Below are 23,303 nucleotides of genomic sequence, written 5' to 3'. Positions count from 1 at the left end.
TCCTCACTGCTACAGCCTTTTGAAGGGTAGAGTAAAGCAGATGGCACCGTGTTTATACATAATAAACAGCAAGCAAATGAATAAGCCTATTTGTCAGCTTGGGCTTTGCTCTGTGCTATCTATCCCTTGTTGGCGAATGCTGGGCCTTTCCATTGGAGCCTCTGCTGCTGCTGGGAGCTCACCGGGGAGAGGTTTGCCTGGAGGGGCCTCTCCCCTCTCTTCCCAAACTCTGGTCCCTCAGGTCAGGCTTTGCTCAGATCTGCTCTTCCCTGGGAGCAGCCAGGCTTTCAGCAGGACATTGATGTAGGGTTAGGCTTCACTTAGTGCAGTGTCATTTCTCTGAATCTTCAGGTAAGATGTAATTATTATTTTTTCAAATCAAATTTTTTTTCCTATTTTTCTTATCTTAAAGAATTCTGTGGGCTAGTCTTCAGTTTTTAAGAGCTTAAAGAGACCTGGCTACATCAGGGCTTTGGCAGTCTTTCACTGAGAGAGACTGGTAGAGACATTAGATTTGTTGGCCAAGGTCAGTATGAACTGTAAGTCGATTGGACCTGACGGCTCTCCGCTTACAGGGATTTTGTTTGGGGTGAGGGTGGGGGTGTGTGTCTCATATTCTCAGTACATACTGCACTTGCTGCCAATTTTCAAGCTGCATCCTCTTTGCTTTCTTTCCTGCTTTCCCTCCACATGGATTAGGAGGTGCGAGGAAGCATCTTGTGGCAGCCAAACCACTGTGCTGTCCTTGGAGGACTCCCATGTCATGCAGTGCCAGCTGAAAGTGCAACAGGTCCCAGCTGAGACACCACTCCATCCTGCAGCTGACAGGCGTTGTCCATCTGTATCTACATTGTTGGTTGTTTGCTGTGCAGCTGATAAGCTTGGTGCAAGCAGATGCGGTACCTAGTACTCTGGGGCTGGTTTGGGACTGAGGCCTCAAGCTGCTGCAGTGTAGATAAAATGTAAACAATACAATAATCCTTTGCCCTGCTAGTGGGTAAGCAAGACCAAATATGGGGGTTGCAGGAAATCTTTTCTCACGCAGTTTCTGGAAGTCAGGGCAGAGATGCAGGAGCTGGACTTGGCTCTTGCCTCTGGTTCTGGTGAGCTACTTTGCCCCTTACAGCCTCTTTCCTTCTCCCACCCATTACCTTGTCTCATGCATTCATTTCTTAGCAGGTGTTTGTGCAGTGCCGTTGCACTGAGAGAGCTTTCACTCCTGAAGAGTCTTTGTGGGCTTCAGGAGGAAAATAATAATTGACTGGGCAGTGCAGGCAAGGATCAACTGTCACTACCCTTGGTGTACCCAGGGGGAAATAAGGAGATTCAGTCCAGTGCTTTTCAGGAATGAAAGATTAATTCAGGATGAGAGAGTCTTTTGGTCTTTTAAAGGGGCAAAACCTTGAGCCATAGAAATTAAATAGTAACATGTGGAGTAGTAGTTAAATAAAAATAAAATGCAATAGCAAAAAAAGCCTTAAGCTTTTTAGTTTATCTGTTCTCCGAGTTCTCTAGCAGTTGGCAAGCACCTGCTCAGTGCATGGATATTAGGGGCATGCTATCAGGACACTTTTACCTTCAAGTGATACCTGCCTTTTGCACTCTGCCTTCTGCTCATCAGATTGCTTGTTGCAGGGTAGAAGGCATTTGCTGGTCACAGTGACTTGTTTTTCAGCTTACTGGAGTGTAAAATAATTTCTACCAAGGCATAACAAAATAACATAGTGTTCAGTTATTTCTGTCTTGGCTATATGTTGGAGTCAATCTGAACCAATGCGTGTGTGTATACTTATTAATAAAATATAGATTAATATAGAGAAGGCTCCTACACTTGGTTTCTCCCTTTTTTTTTTTTTTTTTTAATATTTGAATACTTCTAAGTATTCATAGCTTTTAACTGTATTTAATGATTGATAGATCCTGTTAAACTCTAGAGTAACAGAGTATTTTGGAATTTGGGAAGGGTGGGAGACAGGAATCAGGTGGTCTGTTTGACAATCAGTAGATGGGGCATGTGTAGAGATGTCTTTTAACTGAGAAGGTACTCTGAGTCTCTCCAAAAGGTGTAAGGTAAAGAAAGTCCTTTCATCCTGATGGTGTCTTTCACTGAACCCTGGCATATGCTCCTTAAGTGCCTTGCCTCTGTGGTGTTGAACCCTGCCCTCAGGAGCAGCTGAAGAAGAGAACAGAGAAGAGATCAGTGAATGTAAGAGTGGGGAACAGCGGCAGAAAGAAAATCAGTTTTGAGAAAGCTGGTTTCATTAGGGCCCCTTACTGATAGAATAATGGGTGTCAGCAATTGGAAGTGGCCTAAATCCAGCAAGAAGGATCAGCAAATACAATCTGCTGGGGGAACAAAAAGGGCTGGAAGAAAAGTGTTTCCAGCATTGCAGTAGTTAAAGCTCAGATGATTTCCAGCATACAGGTCTAACCAGTGGATGCTGTTTTTAGTGTGAGTTTTTCTAGAGTTTCCAGTCCTTTGATGGCCTCAACAGAAGACATCTTGTAGCAGAGAATCAAAATATCCTGGAGAAATACCACAAGTTAACAAAGGCTCAGGCAGCCTTACCAGATGTGAATTTTCTAACTCTTGACCTGCAACTCTCTGCAGCAGGTGTATGTCTCTTGTGTTTTGTTTGCATGCTGTTTTTTTATGTGTGAAAGCTGGTTATTTTGGCATGGCCGTGTATTTTTTTTATTAGCAAAGCTATTCATGATTTAATAATGAATTTTCATGGTTTCCCTTTATTAAGAAGTGCAATAAATATTTCTTTCTATGTTCTTCAAAATTTAGTCTCTGAATCAGAAAGAATAAGAAATAAGAAATTAAGTTGAAGAGAGGATTGGTAGCTTCCAAATGAACACACAGGCTGATTTTGTCTCTTAAAAACCTCACAATGAATAGGGAATAAATCCTATAATGAAAACCCATTCCTTTTCCACTAATGTCTTGCCCTGTGAAAGCTCTGTCAGGCAGAAGATTTATATCTGAGTGTAAGCAACGAAATGTTGAAGGATGATGTTGCCAGTTGTCCAAGTTCTGACGTTTTTGGTTTGCATTGGCTGGAAAGCAAAAATGATTAATGAAGGCAGTACAAAATATTAGGCAATTTGCAAGCCCTATGAATAAGGGCTGCTATTAAGTGAGGTGAATCCCAAGTTTAATGTACTTTAGTTGTCTTGGGGTTTGGTTTCTAGTCTGAGCTAAAGTCAAGGCTCAGTTGTGGGAGGTGTGTGTCTTTGGGGGAGACTTGTACTGAGGTGAGTGGGGTAAAAGACCCCTGGAGCTCCCTCTCTGCTCACTGAAATGCTGCTGAGCTGTGGCACAGCAGGCTAAGTGTTTCCAAGCTTGCAGCAAGATCTGCAAAAAGAGGTGATCCCAGGGAGACTCATGAGAATAACATAGTGCCCAAAAGCCAGGAGGTACAGAGGTGAGTCTACATGTTAGAGATCTCCAGCAACTAAAAGAAGGTAATGCAAAAAAAACCCCACTGTCCTCATAAACCGGTTCTGTCCATTCCGCTTCTGTGGCTCCATGCTTGTACCTGCAAAGTACAGCAAACAGCCTCTGTAGGGTCTGTCCTGCCATGTTTACCTGGGTCGAGTGACTGTTACAGCTCCAGTCATCCTGCTGATGGCAGTGGGGATATTCAGAGGACAGCAGAAGGTGGCTTGAGCAAAGCTAGCAGACAAGAAAATACAGTCTTTGTATGGAGTTCGGAAGAAGTCCTCTTGGGTGTGAACAGTTGCAGGAGGGCCACCCTCCAGCTGCTTATGGCTTTTGTTCAGCTGAGGCTACAGACAGGTTGTGCTATGTTGTGGTGCTCTGTTGTATTTTCTGTCTTAACTTCTTGCAGAGTAGTGGCTTGGTTGTTTCCCATCAACTTTAGCTGTGGTGAGTGATGATGTTATAGTGTAATTCTGAAAATGCCCTTGTGGTTTGCACTACCATATTCCTGGGGCTTGGAAAGGTTTGCAAGAACAGCTTTTTGGGTGAATATATCAATAGTTAGTTTGGAGTTGGTTAGCCTGATAGTGTGAGCTTTTGGTTCATGGTGGGTTCCTACTACCCCTTTCTGCAGATGATGTAGAGTTGTGGTTTTTTTTTTATTCCTTCCCTCCTCCTGGGAAATTTATCTAATCTGATCTTTTCTGTACTGTTTCTGAAGTTGTAATTTTTTATTCTTTATAATGAAAAGAATGCATTTCAGTCTTACTGAGTTTTCATGAACATCTTTCCCCCAACATATGGCAGCAAGCCAGTAAAATTAACATGCCCTTTGTTTGTCTCTGCACAGTTTGGTTGCTCAGAAACTGTCTTGTGCAAAACTCAAGGCTTTGAACCAGAGGCAGATGTGAATGTGCCTGACTCCACTGCTGATGGCCTTTAAAGATAACAGTGGAAATTCCGCTGTCCAAGATTTGGCTCCTAAGAAGAGATACTGAGTGTGTTTTGCTAGTAATGTAGGTCCTGACTTGTTCTGCAGGGCCAACTTCCAAAAGCAATGAAAGCTCAAGCTCCCATCAACTACGTGCAGAGAATCATCAGAGTTAAGAAAAGCTCAGAAAGCTGGATGCTTTTTAATATTCATCCTTGAATGATTTAAAAGGCTAAAAAAATATAAACAAGTGACACTTTATATTTTGCTACAGCAGTCTCCTGTCCTTGTTTAATATTGTTAGTGGAGAGCTTGTGTCGAAAAGGGTGTTTGGTGACACCATCAGCTGAATAAGGTCTTTCAGATGCGTCTGCCTGCATTAGTAATGAGAATGCTTGCTCTCATTTTACAAAGGAACCATTTCTTTTAAATATAACCCCCTCCTTCCCAGCCCCCCCCCCAAATGATACCATCATCAGAATTCCCATTACAGCCTTCTTTCATCCCTTTATCTAATGTTGGCCGAAAATGCCTTTGTCTTCAAGTTCCTTCAATTATTAATGATTCAGTTGTATTCTTTTTGCCAATTGGTGCAGAGAGAACCTTGGAGCAAATGTGTATTAGTTATTCCATTTATTCTCTCCTCTTTGTTCCTTTTGCCGTCTTTTTTAATAGTGTTGCTCTCCTGGTTTTTCACTCACAGGTTCCGCATCGTTGCTTGTTTTTTTTGCTCAAATATAAGAGCTGTCGTGCCCCAAAGACAGACTTTGATTCTGAAACCTTTTAAAATGAGGTAGGGAACCTTCTTGCAAACGCTGGGAGCATCTGTGTTCTTCAGTCTCTACTTTGATGTTAACAAGTGGACAAACAACTTCATCTGAACCAGTCCCACTCTGTGGACCAGTGGGAAGTCTGGGGGATGGCAGGTCACAGACCCAGTAAAACTGTTTGCTCCCAGACCCTAACGTATGATCTCAATGGCACTGTGGAGAGGCAAGGGCCAGCCTTGGTGCCCTCCCCACCCCACTGAGGTGCTCCAGCAGTGAAGAAGGGAGCAGTAGGTGGGATTCATGTGGAAGAGCTGCAGGGCTTGTCATACCTGCCTTGTCCTCTGAGAGACCATGTTAATGTAGTGGGAGCAATGTTGGTGCAGTGCTGTGCTCTCCTTGGCATGCCGTTTCCAACCCCAGTGTCCCTGGAGCTGTAGGCCTTGTGGCTCTCTAAACCCTAACAGCAGATTGGGGCTGAGGCTGAGGTCCCCAGCACCATGTCTGGCCCAGATTAGAGAGGTGTGGAGGGAGCAATGTTGGTGCAGTGCCATGCTCTGCACCAGTGATCCTGATTTGGCTTCTCGGGAAGGCCGCTGAAGGATGGAGAGAACGCAATATAAGTCAGTCCTGTGGCCCAGGTGAATTTTGCTGGGGGCTGTACCAGTTGCCCAATCTATGCACAGTTGCACGGTTATAGAAACCAGGCGCCTGTAGGATAGGACAACAGGATCCTCATTCACTCCGAGGAGGATGCCAGCATGTCTAGGCACTGTCCTTGGTGCTCTTTTTATAAAAATAAGTACATAAATAATTTGTTTGACCTTCCTCAGTAGCAGGTTTTTTTTAAATACCACACCAAAAAATCATCTTAGCTTTTATTTGGCCCAGTGAATTCCTTTTATCTGCACACACACACACACACACACACCCCCCAATTTGGAATGTAATTGCTTGCTTCCTTTATCTTCACAAATTATATACCATGGAAGATTTTTATTACGGTTTGATTTTCTGTACTTTAGGGAAACCTATCTGAAAACATGTGCTTTACAAGGAAAGATCAGAAGAATGTTTTCCCAAACTCCCTTTTGCTTATATCTGGACTCTCCCCAGTTTGCCAATATCTTTCTTACTGTGCAAACCCCAAGTTTTGGCACTTCTCCAGCTGAGACATCACCACCAACAAAGAAAATGGAATAATTATCCCAGTGTTTTAGGGACAGCATCCCCATTAGGATAAATAAAACTGTGATTTGTCTTTTTTTGCCCATAGTAAGCCTTTTCCTGCCAAGCTACTGCCTAGCTACTTAGTCCTGATTTGTCTAGTTATGTGTTTGAGGCCTTGTCTCTCAATATGCTGTTCAGTCCTTTTCTTTCTTGATTTCCTGCTTTTAGATTTGGGAGATGCTCTGCAGTATGCTGCAGTGATCTTAGTTTTTGAAGACGCTTTCCTAAGCGTGACAAGCTCATTCCAACTTGGGGTCAAACCCAAATTTTATAAATGCAAAATCAAGAGGGAATGAGATTAATTTGTTGGGATTTGTTATTGACAAACTCATATTGCCAGCAGTATTTTTTCAGTCATGCTCTTGTCCTGTAGGTGCTTGTAAACTACTTGTTTATTTTTTCCAAAATCTTTGCAAGGATGAGGTTTAACAGACTGGTTTGTAATTTCCCACAGCTTCCTTTCAAGAGAGAGTGCGATATTTGATTTTCTCTGTGATCTGTTCTGAAACCTTAAATACTCTTCTTGAGTCAGGGAGGATTCACAAAATTTTCTTAGCTGCATATATCTTGTTTTGAGTGTTTCTTAAGCTGCTCTTTCCTGTTCTGACCCGAGGTTCTGCTTCTTTTTAAAATTAATTGCATGCAGTATTTGCTCGCTGTTACTCTTACTTGTGAAAATTGGTGCAAATGTTGAATATGTTGAATCGTATCCTTCTGTGCATCATCTTTGCTGTGCCTCTCTGCTGAACCGTGACTTGCCCTGTCTGCTTTTCAGATTGTATTGAATCTTTTTTGGTTGCCTTTTATGTTCCTTGCTAATTGTAATTCATTTTGTTCCTTAGCTTTTCTGATTATATTCCTGTGCTTTTGCTGCCCCTTAGTTACGTGATGTTTGTCTCTGGCTTTTTTATGATTTTTGAGTATTCAGGCTCTTAAAAGGCTTAGTGTATTCTTCTTCTGTACTGGCAGACTTTGTCGTTAAAGCTGCTAAACTCTCTTACTTCTGTCTTTCCTTTCTGGTTCTGTGTATCTCAGGAGCCTTGCACAGAGTATAAACCCTTATCTTTTGAGCTGTCCATGCTTTCTTCCATTGCCTGCCAATCTGAATGGCAATCTTCCAAACCAACCCAGGTAGGATGGTAGAGGAGCCGAGACTGGCAGTTTCTCTCTCTGCCCTCACCTCTGCCTTCTCCCCTTTTAATTCCAGATCATATTTTCATCGGTGCCCTAGTGTTGCTGTGGGATCACTCTGCTAAACAGTACCGTCCTTTGAATACAGTGTAAACCAGTATCCGGATGGCTTACAGTAGCAAGAATTCCTCTGGCAGTTGTTGAAACAGCAGAAGTTCCCTGACTTACTGGCAGTGCTGCTGTTTGGGCCTGTCATCTAAAATGCCATTGATCAAAGTACTACTTCATCTAGAAGAAGGTCACGTCCCTTGAGGTATATCAGATAAGTTCCAAGGTCCTTCACTTATCCAAAATTCCATTTTGCCTAATGACTTTCTTGTTTTCCATCCCATTCTGATAAACCAGATTTGACTATAATCATGTTACACCTCCCAAAAGTCTCCCTAGTGATGGCAATTGGATGTGGCACTCTTCTCTTTGTACCCTGAGCTCATGGGCAGTGTAACTGAGTGCTGTTAAACAGCTGCTGCTTTTCACCCTTGAGGCAACTACCTGGTAGAGATGAGGGAAGTAATTCTCATGTACAAAGAGCTTGAAAATAATTTTGGACAGTGCTGTGAGACCAGGGTGAATGAAACCTATGTTTAAGTTACCCAATCCAAGTCTCCAGTCATTAAACCCATTTTAGTCTTGATGTGGCAACTGCTGTGGGCTCAGTGGAGCTGTGGCCAACTTAAATGTGTGTAAGCAAAGAGGGAATCAGGATCATTATGTTAACCACAGGAAATCGGCTTTTATGGTGATGAAAACAAGAATCAATCACAAGTAGCTAATGAATTAGCCTGCAGTATCTGCTATGTTCATTTCACAGTAAATGCAACAGTCAAAATCCATTAAGAAGCCCTTTGCAACGGGGTCCTCTGCAAAGAGGGTATCTGTAACATACAGTGCACACGCTGCCAGCCCTCCTTGCCTTTGTCTGAAGTGCTTCAAGAGTGCGTGTGAGATACAAGTTCTAATCCAAATGACTGAAGTCAAGGAAGGGCTTCTGGTGGTTTTAAGCTGGGCCTTGTCTTAGAGGTCTAAGTGGCTATTAATTACGGTTGGTTTCACTGGAAATCTGTAGTCTATGAAGGACAGCTATTGGACAGGCTCATCTCCATGCAAAGGACCTGGATGCCCATGCGAAGAGGGAATAAGCTGTTGCATCATGCTGGCACAGTGTCACATCTGCGCCCATGTGGGTCAGGCTGACTAGTCAGCAACGTTCTCATAAGGCAGCTTTTGTTGTCTCTCCTTTGTAGTGAGGACAGAGCTGCTTCCCCTCTGCGTGGCTCAGCTGCTGGTAGCTCTTCCATGGGTTTCTGCCTGACTGCCTTTGTTACATAAAGCGCTGCTAAGTGAGAAGCTGTTCAAACCAATTCTGCTACATGTTACTACATGTTACTGCAATTTCTATTGCCTGTCTGGTTGGTTTTGCTGTCCAGGAAAAGCAGTGAGTTATTAGGGCTAACCAATTTTTTTTTTTAATTTCTTGGAAGGGAAGTGTGGACATGGAAGAAAATAACTAGCTGGCAGCTTTTAGGAAGGCAGTACTTAGCTGCTAGGGAAGATATCTCTGAAAAAAGAGTGGTCTTTAAATTAACTTATGAAAATGAGGGAGAAAATACCTTTTCTCTGAAAGGGATCACAGACACAGACCCATTTCAGGAAAACCTCTATTTTCAATACTGCATTTCACTACGTGCCAATGTCCCACTGACTGAAAAAGAACTTAAATGTTTGCTTACACATTGTCCTAAATATAAATGGCATTTAAATTGAAATACTGCCCAAAACCTATGATTAGACAAAGCAGATAAATTTGTGTATTTTACATTGCAATTATTGCTTTATATATGTTTAAGGCCATGACAGCTCAGAGTTTATATTTTAATTGTATGTCCTGCAAAATCTGATTCAACAAATGATTCATTAATTTAAAATATTTTATTATAAATTTAATACAGAATAATAACTAAAGGTTCTGGTATGAGGTGTGACATGACAGTTAATTGAAAAACATTAGGTTACATGATTAAGTGAAGTACAAACTGACATTTGAATAAATTCTGTCACAGTAGCTGTGATATTTTACTGTAAGCAAGTTTTTGTCTTGATTCATCACCTCACTGGTAGGCCTGAAGAGAGGAAAGATGAAAAGCAGTGGTAGGGTTTGTATCTGCAATATTTTCTTAGTCATAAACCATGTGATAGGATGGAGAAACACTCAGTGTGTCTCTAAGATGCACATGGTATGACAGGCTTTCATGTGGACACCCACCGGGACAAGGGCTATGTGTACTCAAGGGTACCAGAACACCTGTGGCTAAGTTGAGGTTAAGGCTGGCGTTGAACTATATGGTACCAACCGTTACATGCTCTCTGGAGTGTGTGTCTCAGTCTAGGCAGAGGCATAACAGGAAAGTTGACCATGGTTTTCATCATTAATGGGTGGGTTTGGATCCTACAGCTTCAGGAGCCTGGTTTAAGCATCTCTCTGAAGCAGGAATTTATGTGAGTGTGTTGGGCAATCACTTTCCTTTCCTCTGCAAGCAGAAAGTGAAGGGCAGAATTGCCCCTAAAGACAGGATGAAGCTGTGGAGGAAGGACTAATGCAGGCAAGCAGAATAAGTAACACAATGCTCAACAGATGTCATGCAGCACATGCTGTTCAGGCTTTTGACTTTTCTGTGTCCTTTATCTGTTGGGGGGAGGCAAGTGTTGTTAGGGGGAGGTGTCAGAAAGAGGGAGGTAAAGGAAGGATGCATGAAGAGAGAGGGCAGTGATGGAAGCAAAAGGGGAAGAGTGGGAAACAAATGGAACAGGAGGAGTGAGAACAAAGCAGCATTTGGAAAAGAGCTGGAAGGAGGCCTTGGAGCAAAGAGCCAGGTAGTGGCAAGGGGTATTTTGAGAACTGGAATTACAAAAACAGTTGATTACCTTGTAACAGTCAAGGCAACACCACAAGCATTGTTTTAAACTCTGTCAGTCTATCATTGCCTTTTTCTGACACCCTTAAGTCTTAATTTTCATTCAGAAAAAACTCAGTTTCTGAGAGGCTGACAAAACCTCATCCTCCCATTTATCTTGGGGGCAGTTGTGAATCCTGAGTCCCTCACAGGACTTGGTGCCTGTGGTGGCCGTGGGAGTTGCCTCCATCTCTTGTTGGTGTGTGAGGGAGGATTTGTAGGAAAAATGGTACCTTTAGGTAGACCAGAGGATTAATTGTAATTTGTGTTTTGACTGCAGTGTGTACCAGCACTGCTCTGATAAGAGCAAATACTATTCCCTGAAAACTTGCCTTCCTTTATGACCTTAGTTTGTTGTGGCTGTAACACTACAGCTACTACTTTATGTGGTAATGCAAAACTATGCAGTTTAGCTCCCTGCAGGAAGTGGAATTAAAGACGAAATAAAAATGGAAAAGAAGAATAAACCCACCTCTTTCACCTACCTGTTTAAAACAGGAATGAATCTATTGTAGACACTCCGGTAGCTCAGGACTGTCAGAGAGGAGCTTAGTGTTAGCTCGTATAATCTTTGAGCCTCCAAATAATGCAGTGTTGATTGCACAGGTCTGTCTTGCAGTCTCTGAAGACATTGTGCTCGTGGATGTGTGCAGTTCAGCTATCTGTGGAAAGTCATGGTACTCTCAAGTGGCATTGGTTTCTGCAGGACTGTTGGTGCTATCAGTTGTTTCTGATATTGCAGGCTCAAGGAACCAACTGAAAATTGACATTGTCTTTCAGGGGCAGTGCGGAAATCACTGGGCCCAATGTGCTGGTGACAAGGCATTTGCAGGCTGTGCTGATGGGGACACATCAGATGAGTTTAGTGATGTTTCAGTGGTTCTGTGAGATGGAGGTTTGCTTCTGCCATGTCAAAATTTGGGGTGTGACTACTCACTCATCTCTTTACTTTTTGCTTTTCCTCTGTGGGTAGATTTTGAGCTTGGGATGTTTTGCCCAGCTGTCACTGAAGCAGCGGGCTGAACGAGCCGTGAGACTGCACTGTTCCCCTCCATGTGTAGTACCCAGGGCAGAGGTGATGGTTTATTATGGGGTTATTATACAAAAGCTTGTGTTGCAGCTGTTACTAGTAACTATAACACATATACAGACAAAGTTTGGGGGCTAACAAACACCTTCATGAATTTTGCTTTTACTCTTTTGTTCTCACTGGTCTATAAGCTGGAAACCAAGAATTTCCTAAGAAAACCCAAGAATACATTTATCTGGTAGCTTCAAAACGTTCTGAGCAGAATTTGTTGTTCTGAAAAGCAGGCCTGAGAGGATTTGAATATTCTACATCCTCCAGCTTGATTTCAGTGACATGCTGGCACAGAGTGAAATGGAAATAAGAGATCCCTTTCTAGGTATTCCTCATATCTATTATTTAGTTGAGGAGAGTCAACTTGGATTCACAAAAGAGAGATCATGCCTGAAAATATCTGTCTGACAGGTTTAAAACAAGTAAGCTGAGATAGGGGAAAGAGGACATAATTTGCCTGGGTTTTGAAGGCTCGTTTCTATAAGCATGCTGCACAGAAGCCCATATTGGGTGCAAGAGAGCTGGCCATGATACTTGGCATGAAGGGATGCCTTTGCATGGATGCTGGGGAAGGGCAGTGTCACCAGCACAGGCCTGTTTTATTGGTAGCCTGGGAGGAAGGACAGGTAAGTTCTGTAAAGATGTTGAAATCTGCTATGGATACAAAGCTGGGGGCACTGCTGGTGTAAAGGAAATGGCACGACTGAAAAGGCTCTGGAGGGTCTGGCTGCATGAGGTGGGTAGATCAGCTCTTGCACACTCATTCTTTGGGGGGGAGACTAAAAACAAAAGCAGGGCCTCCCTGCATCTTGAAACTTCCTAACCTGCCTTGAAATCCTTTGCACCTTGTTAGCCATGGAAGCTGCTAACTCAGCCTGCAGCTTTTCCTACCTCTTCCCTACCCTTCGTCCTCTTCATTATCAGTAACCATAGAGATACAGACGGTGACTCCAGCCTCAGCCTTCCTCACGGTGTAGCCCTAGTGAAAGAGCTAGGGTGCTATACTGCATGTGTTTTTCCAGAATTAATTAATGCCCTTCTATTCTGTTTTTCCCCCCTCAAGGAGGGAGAAAAGAAAAGCAAGGTTATCCTTCAAATGGCTGGTAAAATAGGGTAGCCTGATGTTTATTACCACTGCAGAAGAACAGGCAATATTTACAGTCTGGTGAAGCATCCATCTCCTCTCAGCCTCTCCAGCAGGCAGCCATCCCCAGCACTGTTAAAAGTGGTAAGACAATAGCGAATGAAAAGAAAATTCCCTGTTCCAGCGCTATTTTTGCCAGAGTGGTGCAGTTTCTGTTCAGTAGACTTACTCTTCTTAATCTACATCACTGATGATATTGGATGCTATTTTAGGCATTGCATAAAACGTTCACCCAGTCTTTGCTAAAAGAGAAGCAACCGACCCCCAAGTCCTTTGTTAAAGGCTGGTTGCAAGATTTCAGCAGTGGTTTGGGTGGAAAGATCTTAGGCTGAGGTTCTAGGAGGGTCTTCTGGCTTGGCTTGGCAACAGAGTTTGTGTGTGACCTTGGGCAAGTCCAAGCCCCTTAATTGTTCTTTTTTTCATTATCCTGAAAATGAGGAGAATGCTGCCACTACCCTCTTGTGCTGGGTTTGGCTGGGATAGAGTTAAGTTTCTTCACAGTAGCTAGTGTGGGGCTACGTTTTGGATTTGTGCTGGGAACAGTGTTGATAATTCAGGGATGTTTTCGTTATTGCTGAGCAGTGCTTACACAGAGCCAAGGCCTCTACTGCTTCTCACACCACCCCACCAGTGAGGAGGCTGGGGGTGCGCAAGAAGTTGGGAGGGGACACAGCTGGGACAGCTGACCCCAACTGACCTAAGGGATATCCCAGACCATATGATGTCATGCTCAGCCTATAAAGCTGGGGGAAGAAGAAGGAAGGGGGGGACGTTCGGAGTGATGGCATTGTCTTCCCAAGTAACCATTACACGTGATGGAGCCCTGCTTTCCTGGAGATGGCTGAATACCTGCCTGCTGATGGGAAGTGGTGAATGAATTCCTTGTTTTGCTTTGCTTGCATGTGCAGCCTTTGCTTTACCGGTTAAACTGTCTTTATCTCAGCCCACAAGTTTTCTCACTCTTACCCTTCTGATTCTCTCCCCCATCCCATGGGGGGGGGGAGTGAGCGAGCAGCTGTGTGGTGCTTAGTTGCCAACTGGGGTTAAACTATGATACCTCTTTTATGTTTTGTCTCTTCTAAGTAATCTGTTCTAATAGAAGCTGTCTCCTGTTTTCACCAGCACCTTGCACAGAAGGACCCAGTATGCAACTGGATTTTCTAAGCTCTCCTACAGTACAGTAATGAAACTGAGTGCACTGTCTTGCATGAATGTCAGAATTAAAGAGAAAAACCCACCCGAACATGCAAGATCTTTCAGAGTTTAGGCCAAGTTTCAGTCACAGTCTCACCACCTCCTTTACTGAGACTGTAAACGTGTTTATTCCTCTTTGAGAGGTATGGTGCTGAAAATGCATGCTGTGTAGCCCAAGTTTATAATTTAAACATTTCCAGGACTTTGACCTGTCAGCTTACTAGTGTTTCTATTTTCTTTTTGCTCACAAGTGTTCCTGTTTCAGTGTGTAGGGGTTCATTAATTTTATGTGATGAGTTTGCTTTGTGGCTGATCCTGCTTTCCTGGCTGAGCCAGAAAAACATGAGGTTGAATCTCAGACAGGGCTAAGTGTTCTCTGTCTTCCAGCATCTACCTGGATTAGGCCCTTCATCCCTCTGTTCTCCTGTGCCATTTGTCTGGCCAGAAATGCTTTTATAGGAATATGAAAAGACATTTCACAGGGCAACCAGAACAAACTTCATGAAGATTATCTCTGATTTGCAGTATCTTATGGTGAAACTATTTGCCATAGGTAGTTTTGGCAGACCAGGTCCCTGGAAATGCTTGCATGGGCAGAGTGAAGGCGATTTGGATGGCTGGTTGAAGATTCAGCCATGGGCTCCAATGTGTAGGAGGTGGCCTGGCAATATGTATCAGTACCTTGTGAACCACATGAGGTCCATCAGGAACATCTGAGAGAAATTACAGGACAGTTTTCAGGATTTTTTGCTACCCCTCCACCATCCCAAATCCATGGTGGTGTTTCTGGGACCTCCCAGAGCTGGTTGCTTTGGGGGAAGAGTGCTGGTAGAGGGGAGCTGTAGAAGTGAGGGAGTGATGGTAGCAATGCTGTGAACAAGCACCAACTGTTAAATGGTGGAGCTGAGGAAGATGAGGGCAGGATTAGAGTTTCCTTGGTTTCTGCAGAGGATGAGCTCTGCAGTGGGAGGTTTGGCAGCAGCAGGCACCCCTTCTGATGAGTCATGGGAGGCTTTCTCAGACGAAAGGTCTAAGAATTGTGCTAGTGCTGCTCTTGGTCATTTTTTTCTGTTCCTTCTGAAGGCCTTTTTGCCGCCATATGGTACCCGCTCCACCATCATCCTTGTCCCATACAGGCTGTCTTTGGGGGCTACCTTCCTCCATTTCCTCGTCTTCCTCACTGCTGCGGTAATTTAGAGAGTGAGGGAAAACTGTCAGGTCAGGACAGATGGTTTTAAGGCACTAGGATCTGTTTATAGCAATGAGGCTGGAACTTCTGGTTGATGCAGAGTTTGATAGATGTGTGAAAAGTCATCTTGTTATGGTTGTGGGGGAAGGCAGAAGGGAATTGAATCCCTTTGCAGCCCTCTACCCCCAAAGTTTTGGGAGAGAAGCCCTGGAAATCCATGGGAGACTTGTTACTCCCTCCTGCAAGCCCCTTGTTCCTCTAAAAGGTAAATGGAGTTTGTTGGACCTCTCCCAAACATTGTTGGTAGGGAGATGCTTCCTTTTCCTGTTGACATTCTTCCCTCTCAAGGGCTCTGCTGTCACGGGGACTGAGAAACACCAGCTTGCTGTTGGGAAGTAGACCTAGTTGGCTTGTGTGTCCTGACTGCAGAGAAATTTAAGGTTGTCTTCAGCCCTTAAGATGTGGTTAGGCTCATTGGTTTCTCTTGACTGCTCCTTTGCTGCTTATGCAGTTTCATTACAAACTTAAAATGCTCGAAAACAAACCAGTTCATCTTTCAACTTTTTCTCACTCTCTCTTGTTTTAAGAATTCCTTTATGTTCCTCTACCCCTTCTCTGCTGCCCCTCCCCAGTTGTGCTGTGTCTCCTCCCAAAACACTGGGTGATATCCCAATTCACGAGTCCCTTGTCCTACTCAGATTAACATTGTTCTGTAGAAAGCCTTGGAATAGGGAGGCGAGATCAAGGCAGACACGATGGCTGAATAGCGGCAGTAAAACTGGACCCCTCATAGCAACTCATTTGCAAGCTGAACTGTGCAGTGAGCCCTGTTCCTCTGTTGTATTAGTTCTGAAGGGTCCCTGCTCGTCCTTACAGTCCTGCAGCACTTCTGTGTTTTCCCTGGTTTTGCTTCCCACTGGTGAATAAGCAAATGCAAGGCTCAAATAACAGCATAGACAAGCTGGTTCCAACACGTGAACAGAAGCACTGGATAGAAAAATAAAGGGGGAGAGCAAATCGCCCTCCTAATCCGTAATGCAGAAAATGCTAAATCCCTTAAGACCTCCTTTTCAGTGTGTACTGTCCGTAAAACCTGTTTAGGATTTGGATCGGTATCACAGTGAAAACCAGGTGCGCTGCTGCCTGTGTGCAGTGTGTGCCTGTGTGTGTTTGGCAGCAGCACAAAAGCAAGCAGTTGATGATATTCATAGGATTAAAGGCCTGATTCCTGGGGACACACTTGGTTGGATGCAATTAAAATGCTTGTCAGGCATTTGATACCAGCAACCCCTTGACAAACTGCTTCAGCAGCCGTGAGGTGCAGCATCCTATTGTAAGTGGATGATGGCGGAGCCGGCTGGTTTGTCATCATTCTCGAAATTTCTGTGGCCAGTGAACTCCCTCTTCCTCTCCCACTCACCCTCTTTTCCTTTTCACCACTGCGGGGACTACTTCTAATTTGCAGTTTTCCTTTTCCTGACATACACATGGTAGATACAAGCTGGTGGCTTGCAGACTGCGTCTGTCTGGAGATAGGCAGCGAGCCGATGGATAACAGCACTCCAGGAGAATGATTATGCAGCAGTTATTTAAGGATAGGCTTTTGTGGTATGGCAGCATATAGCTGGTAATGATTTTCTTTTAAAAATGTCATCTTTGTTTGCTTGTTGAGGATTTGAAAGAGTTATACCTTTATGATATAGTTTTTTGGATTTAGTCTGCTGTAGATTAAATTCTGTAGCGGTGCATGCTGGATGAATTAAAATGTATAGGTAATAAACTTCTGTGGTTTTGTTTATAAATATATTTGATGCATACATAAGGCATGTTATATGCACACACACTTTCATACACACATACTTGTATGGGTATGTTTATGCATCTGTGTCTTTGTATAATAGAAAAAAAACTTTTCTCATAGCTGAAAACGGTTTTTCAGCAAAAATTAAGTATTTTCAGGTTTTTTTTCCCCCACCTTTATTTTATATTAACAGATTCTCCAGTACATAGTCTTGGACGTGACGCACTGATTGGAATCTGCTTGTCCACAGATCGAAAAGGTAGGACACCTCTGAATGTGATTTTGAGAATGTGGGAACGAATGTGATACAGGGTGTGGGCTTGGTTCTTTCGTTTGTTGGTTTTGTTTGGTTTTTTTTTTTTTTTATTTAAACAATAGCTGTTATTCTTCATTTTGTCAAACTATGTTTTGTTGCAGCTTTGCATAGATTTTCAAATTGTTTTGGCACGCACAGTAAAGTTATTTTTGATATGTACGCATATGCTCTAGCTATTTAATCAGTCCGTTCAGCTGCAGCCTCCGAAGGGTGAGATGCAAACCTAAGTGCTTGTCTATTGTCTTGGGTTAGTACAGCGGGGGTGCAAAACTGCCTCCAGTCATATTGGATGTAGGGTCATCTTAATATTGATTTTAGCACCAGCAAGAACAGGGTTAAACTCACTGGCTTGCTGGGAGCAGGTACAATCTATCACAGTACACAGCAGAAAGCATAGTGGTGGTTTCATACTGTATCGCTTTCATGGAGGAGGGAAAGTTCTTTTAACCCGTTCACTGCTGCCAAAAACTGCATGTGTATCAGCTTGGGGTTTTTATGCACAGTATTTCAGTAGGCTGGCAGGGTGGGGCAGTGCTGGAAGAGTGTCTGTCTGATGGCTTTTTGACATATCACTGGCAATTCAGAAATTATTTCTACATATCAAAATGAAGCAAATGGACCGGGGTTTTTTGACAGTGTCATTGCTAGCTCCCAAGAGAAGTAGTTTACTATCCTCTTCCCCCTAATACCTTTTGGCTTTGGTTGCTTTAACCCCTTGATGCTGTGAGGTAAATGGTGAGATAAAACCCTGCAGAATAAAAAACATTAAGTGACTTTCTTTGTATTGAACTTCCAGATGTATCAAGTGGTTAAGGAATACAGACCTCATTGAAATGCCGTGGGGACTGTGCCCTTAAAAAAAAAAAAAAAATTCTAGGCAGGATTGAAAATCTGTTCCCTCCACCTTGATGGAGAGAGGGAAAGGTATATCCATCTTGCATTAACTTCTCAGGTGCCGGTTCTCACCCAGTACCTTCCAAACCAGACTTTGTCATGTGTTTTTCTTCCTAGGTGATCATACTTCTTAGCTCTGCATTTAGACCTGGAGGGAATATGTGTGTTTGTAGGGCAGGAATCAAAATCTGCATGTGTCTTTAGTCTGAAGTTTCAGGGTGCCTTTTGAAAACCAGAATAGAAAAGGTGAGAAATTCTTCAGCAAAGGCAGTTATATTTCTAGCCTGGGTGAACCAGGAGTAATGATAACTCTGTGAGAAACCCTGGTCTCCTGAAATGGCCAGCCTGGGTCCCCAGACAGGCAGGAACCCCAAGCCAGAACGTCAGCACTGGCAAGGATGTTGGCCACTGCTAGCAGCAATGCATTCCTCTGAAATGTGATGAATAATCAATTTCATTGCAATAAATTGCTATGGCTGGTTGATAGATACTGTTTCCTGGGGGAAAGCATTTGTGAATTTTTCAGGATATTATCTCTCCTGGTTTTTTTGCATACAGTTCTATTCCTTGTTTTCCTCTTCTACACATCTTTCTGTTCTCTTGGTCCTTGTATTTTTTCTGTCTTTGTCAGAAGACTTCTTTCCTAATGGGTTTTCCTGGCTAAACTAAATTCTTCAAAGGAATGCTTTACTTGTTAGTTTTTCTTAGTTGCTTTTAATACTATTTCCTCCTGGTATCAATTATCACTAGACTTATCGAAATAGAAAAGCCTGAATTAAATAGTGTATAAAATGCTCTAATTCTTGAAAAATGCATTCAGTGATCTGTTTTTAGCTTATGAGCAAGTTCCTTCTCTTCCCTCTACTTTTAATTTCACTTCCATTATCCAAGGGCAACAAGCCAAACTGCAGTCTCATTCTGATTTCATTAATGTTTTGCAAACTGTCTCAAGGACTAACGCTGCTTGTTGGGCTTGATGTCAGAATCCAAGGTTTTGCTGCAGCATTGGAGAAGGGGAAAGGAAGGATCTCAACAAATAGAAGTGATGGCGTTGTTAGCAGACGAGTATGGCTGCCTAGTTTTTACAGTATCAGTGGATAATGAGTCAAATTTGTTGACAATGTGATCCCCTCAGATGAATGGTTTTCATCTCCTATGGAAATGCCTCTTATCTCCTGTGCATAGCATCTTATCAGTCCTCTATGGTCTCCTAAAAACAAAGAAAAGGTGTCAACTATTTGTTAATAAATCAGAGTTGGTGAGAAGACTCTGGTTTTGTTTTTTTTTTTAAATAAACAATACATATACATTTCTTACACCTCTGATTTATCAGTCACTTTAACCTCTTCCTTTGATCTGGGTTTTTAAGATTCATGTTACAAATCGTTCCTTCTGGCTGCAAAGAAGAAAATGAGATGTTATGCCGGCAAAAATGGAAATTATTTCAAACAATATCATTTTCTTGAAGTAGAGGTAAGGGACACTTACGCTGTAAGAAGAGAATTAATTCTAGATGGAAAGGACTTAAAAATCCTATGGTCACAGAGGTAGCATAAGATCGCTTGGACTATCAAAAGAAAAACATTTTGTTAGCTAATAGAAAGAAGCCAGAGTGTGCAGTGGCAATGAGGTGTGTTGGATTACAGTTTGTGGACTCCAGGGCATGCACCCAGAATGACGTGATGTTTGGCACTCGCCTTCATTTAAACAAATGGCATGGTGACCAAATGTGCCAAAGGCATTTAGAAGCCATGCGTAGTGTCAGTTCATACCCAGGGCTTCCTTGCGGTGAGCAGCATCAAGAGCGAGCTTGGGCCCCTGTGTCTGCCTCCATCCTGAGATTGTCATCTGTTTTTTTAACCCCACTTGTTAGATGGCCCTCTTTTAGCATATGCAATGGAGGTAAGGAGGAGGTTTGCTTTACAGCTGTTCTAGGCTGGGTCTCAACATCCTTGGTTTGTTCACTAGGGTTAGGGTTAGATCACCAGTGCTAATGTTGTCTTATCCTATGATTACATGAAACAAGTATTTTTTTTGAGTATTGGGATTAATGGTGCTGACTTTCCTGTGGATTTATGTCTTCTGCTTGATGAAGAATTCTCAGTGAAGATTTTTCTGCTGTTTTACTAATTGGAAAGACTGTCTCCTAGGCAAATTTTTCAGTGGCAAATAAGGGTCCTATGTTATGGCTTTCCTTTCACTTGGGACATTGAGGGGGGTCACTTGCAGGGTCTCTCTTTTCTACCTGGATGTCTGTTTTCACGTGACTTGTAGGAGGACAGTTATCTCTGCTTCTGCACCAAAGCAGGCTGAAATTGGTCAGTGGACTCAAAAATTATTCGCTGAGGAGAACGTAACTCACATAAAACTGGTTTTCTGTGGGTGAGACTGGAGCTAAGCGCTCGTCATGGTCCTGACGAAAGTTGTTTTCCTCTGGGTTTACATCCGTTGTGCCCCTCCTCCCCTACCACATTTTCCATTACCTTTGCGCCAGAGTACCCCAGTTTCTCTGTGGCCCTGTGCTGTCAGCTGGGCAGGACACAGCATGTGCTAGAACTGCTCCGGGGTGCTGGCTGGCCATCGTGTGCATGTACTGCCTGCCTGGAAGATCAGACGCAGCAAGTGGTGAGTTATGTCAGTGCTTTCTTCATTTGGGGGGAGGGAGGACTCGTTTCATCATTGTTTTCCATTTCTAGGAAGAAAATACATTTCTGTCCTTCACTCTCTGTCAAGCTGTGTTTAGATATTAAGAGTTAGGGACAGTTAGACAGCTAGCACAAGTTTGGTTTAGTAACTTTAGGGAGGACCCTGTGTAACCTGTCAAGAAAATAAATATCAAAGCACAGAAATCCAGTGGAGGGTGAACTGGAGCTCAGCTGACAGGGCCTCAACTGGAGGAAGAAGTGATTAGGTGCAGGCCTGCAGCTGCTGTGAAGGCCTGTAGGCTGCCAGGTTAATTTCTGGAAGCTTGTGTCCTCCTCTTCCTTATTTTCTTTGTCTGCAAACCAAACAAATGCCAATGTATTCCTCAGTAGGAGTATTCATCAACTGCACAAAATGATTGACATCCTTGGTTAGAGGAAGCTGCATATGTGCAAAATTTGACCATGAGACTTAGTATAGTGGCTTTTGTCCTGGCTGCAGTAACAAAGGTGGTTGCGGTATTACTGTAGTAGCAGTACCAATAAAAAGGTTAAAATACATTTAGTATTTAGACTTGATTTCTTCCACCTTCACCCATCAACTTAACGCTTTCTTCCTGTGAAGCTCTTTGGTGTATAGAATTATATTGTGGTCACAGAGGTCTGCGATGACTTTTAACATGATAATGAATAAATGGCAATCAATTCACCTCTCCCATTTTATACAAAAGGTGGCTATTTCCTGATGGACACTTATGTTGGCATGCCAAAGCTGGGAAAGGCAGAAGAGACTGTGTGGCCAGTAGCATGCTAGGAAAAAACCTCTATAGCAGCAATGCTGCTGACTCATGCTTTGCAAACCTGGAACATTCCCTGAAAGGCTGGAGGTGCAGATTAACTTCCTTTCCCTGTCCTGGTCAGGGGACAATTCATTGTATTATTTGCCACCAAGTGAAGCCTCTAGATAGTTATGCAGTGCTGCATTTTCACTGACCTTTTATTGAGTGCATTAGCATGGAGCTTGCGAGAAATCATGGGTGATGTATTTTAATACATTGGGTGTCAGTCGGTGCTAAATCACAGAAGCTATTTACATTTGTTTTCTGAGTCATCCTGGTTCTTGCAGTAAGGTGATTTTTTCAGTATGTGTGGTTAGTAAATTGGGTTCATCTTTTCTTTTTCTTACTTTGTGTGTGTATATTTGCTCTTAAAAATGCAAATGTATGCCTTAATTGGCTAAAAGAAAATTAGTCACATTTAAGAAAGTGCTTTTCTTTAGCTTTTTCATCATCAAGGGGAAGAGGTTCATGACTGCTAGAGACAGGAATAGAGAGCGGTGGGGGAGAGATCAGAGAGCTGTTTATTTAAATGTCAGTATAAAACTCCCCGTATTGTCCAGTTGCCTGGGTCTCTCTGGTTCCTCAGTCGCTTCCATCCACATGCCCAAAGGGACCTGAGCACTGTGCTGCTCAGCATTGTAGCATTTAATACTGAAAAACTTCATTTTATGGTGGAATCCGTAGCCCTGAGTTTGGTTGGGGAGAGAAAGGTGCGTGTGATGGCTCTGGGGATTTGCGTGCGACACATGCTCAAACACTGATTTCAGGTGTTTGAGTTACAGACGTGGAAACAAATACACAACGCATCTCTGTGAAAAGTTCTTTGACAAATCCCTGCCGACTCTGCGTACAGGGAAGCACAGTCCACTGCATAGGTAGTATAGCAGAGAGAAAATTGCGCTAAACAGGCCTCTCGTTTTTGCTCTGGGGACAGTGCCTAGTTCTGCTCTGTAGCAAGGAGCACCTACTCGGTATAACCTTATGCTGCCAGGTGGTGGTGTTGGTCAGCGTGCTGTCAGGCCCCACATGTACTTCTGGCAGCAATAGCAGCTAGTGGCTGCTGCTTTCTTGCAACTGTATTTTACATCCTCTGTGAGCGTCGGGAAGAGTGGTAGGGTTTATTGGCATTTCTGTGCAGATAATGTCCAAGATAAGATGTCAATAGAGTTGATTTGGAATTTCACAGGGTTAGAAGCCTCTCTTGCCAGCGTGGATTTTCCAAATTCCCCTGCTATTTTTTAAAATATTTGAGACTGAGATATTGTGGAGAAAGGGCAGCAGGAGTGGAAAACACAGGGCTGTAAGGATCTGGAGACTGATGAGGTTCTGCCTTTGGACACTCTGGCGCTGGAAACCAGGCTGCCCTGTCTGGGATTCAGCACTGCTGTACCTTTCTTCCCTTGTATCCAGCCCTGAGCACACAGGAGAGCAATCTCACTGGTAGCTCCAGCTTGCTTTCGTTTCTGTCTGAAAGCAAAGGCATAAAAACCCAGTCTGCAGTCACAGTCCACCTGAAGTGGTCTCTGATGGGGGTCAGAGAATGGACAAACCCAGTAACGTGTAATAATTTAGGACAGAACTGCCTGCTTTAGGATTCCCATAGTTGCAGCAGTTTAACTGAAACCTCTTTAAGGGTGGATTTACTTGCATCAATCCAAAACCCTTCTCAGCACTTCTTAGTGTGA

At 43.2% G+C, this 23,303-nt stretch overlaps 1 protein-coding gene across 49 annotated transcripts in view; it reads left to right on the top strand.

The window, feature by feature from the left end:
• MAP2 (microtubule associated protein 2) overlaps positions 1-23,303 on the top strand; it is a 239,330-nt gene that overhangs the window by 81,248 nt on the left and 134,779 nt on the right. For 28 of the 49 annotated variants that reach the window (XM_052791905.1, XM_052791925.1, XM_052791953.1 and 25 more), the window contains exons 1-2: positions 16,466-16,753; positions 17,121-17,186. The exons of 4 other annotated variants lie outside the window; for them this stretch is intronic. The gene's annotated coding sequence lies outside the window, so the exon portion shown is untranslated. 17 more of the 49 variants (XM_052791908.1, XM_052791906.1, XM_052791917.1 and 14 more) reach the window with 9 other exon arrangements.

Source organism: Harpia harpyja, chromosome 7, assembly GCF_026419915.1.
Source record: "Harpia harpyja isolate bHarHar1 chromosome 7, bHarHar1 primary haplotype, whole genome shotgun sequence".
Taxonomy (NCBI): Eukaryota; Metazoa; Chordata; class Aves; order Accipitriformes; family Accipitridae; genus Harpia; species Harpia harpyja.
The sequence above is the reverse complement of the archived record's forward strand: the minus strand, read 5'-3'. Positions and strand labels throughout refer to the sequence as shown.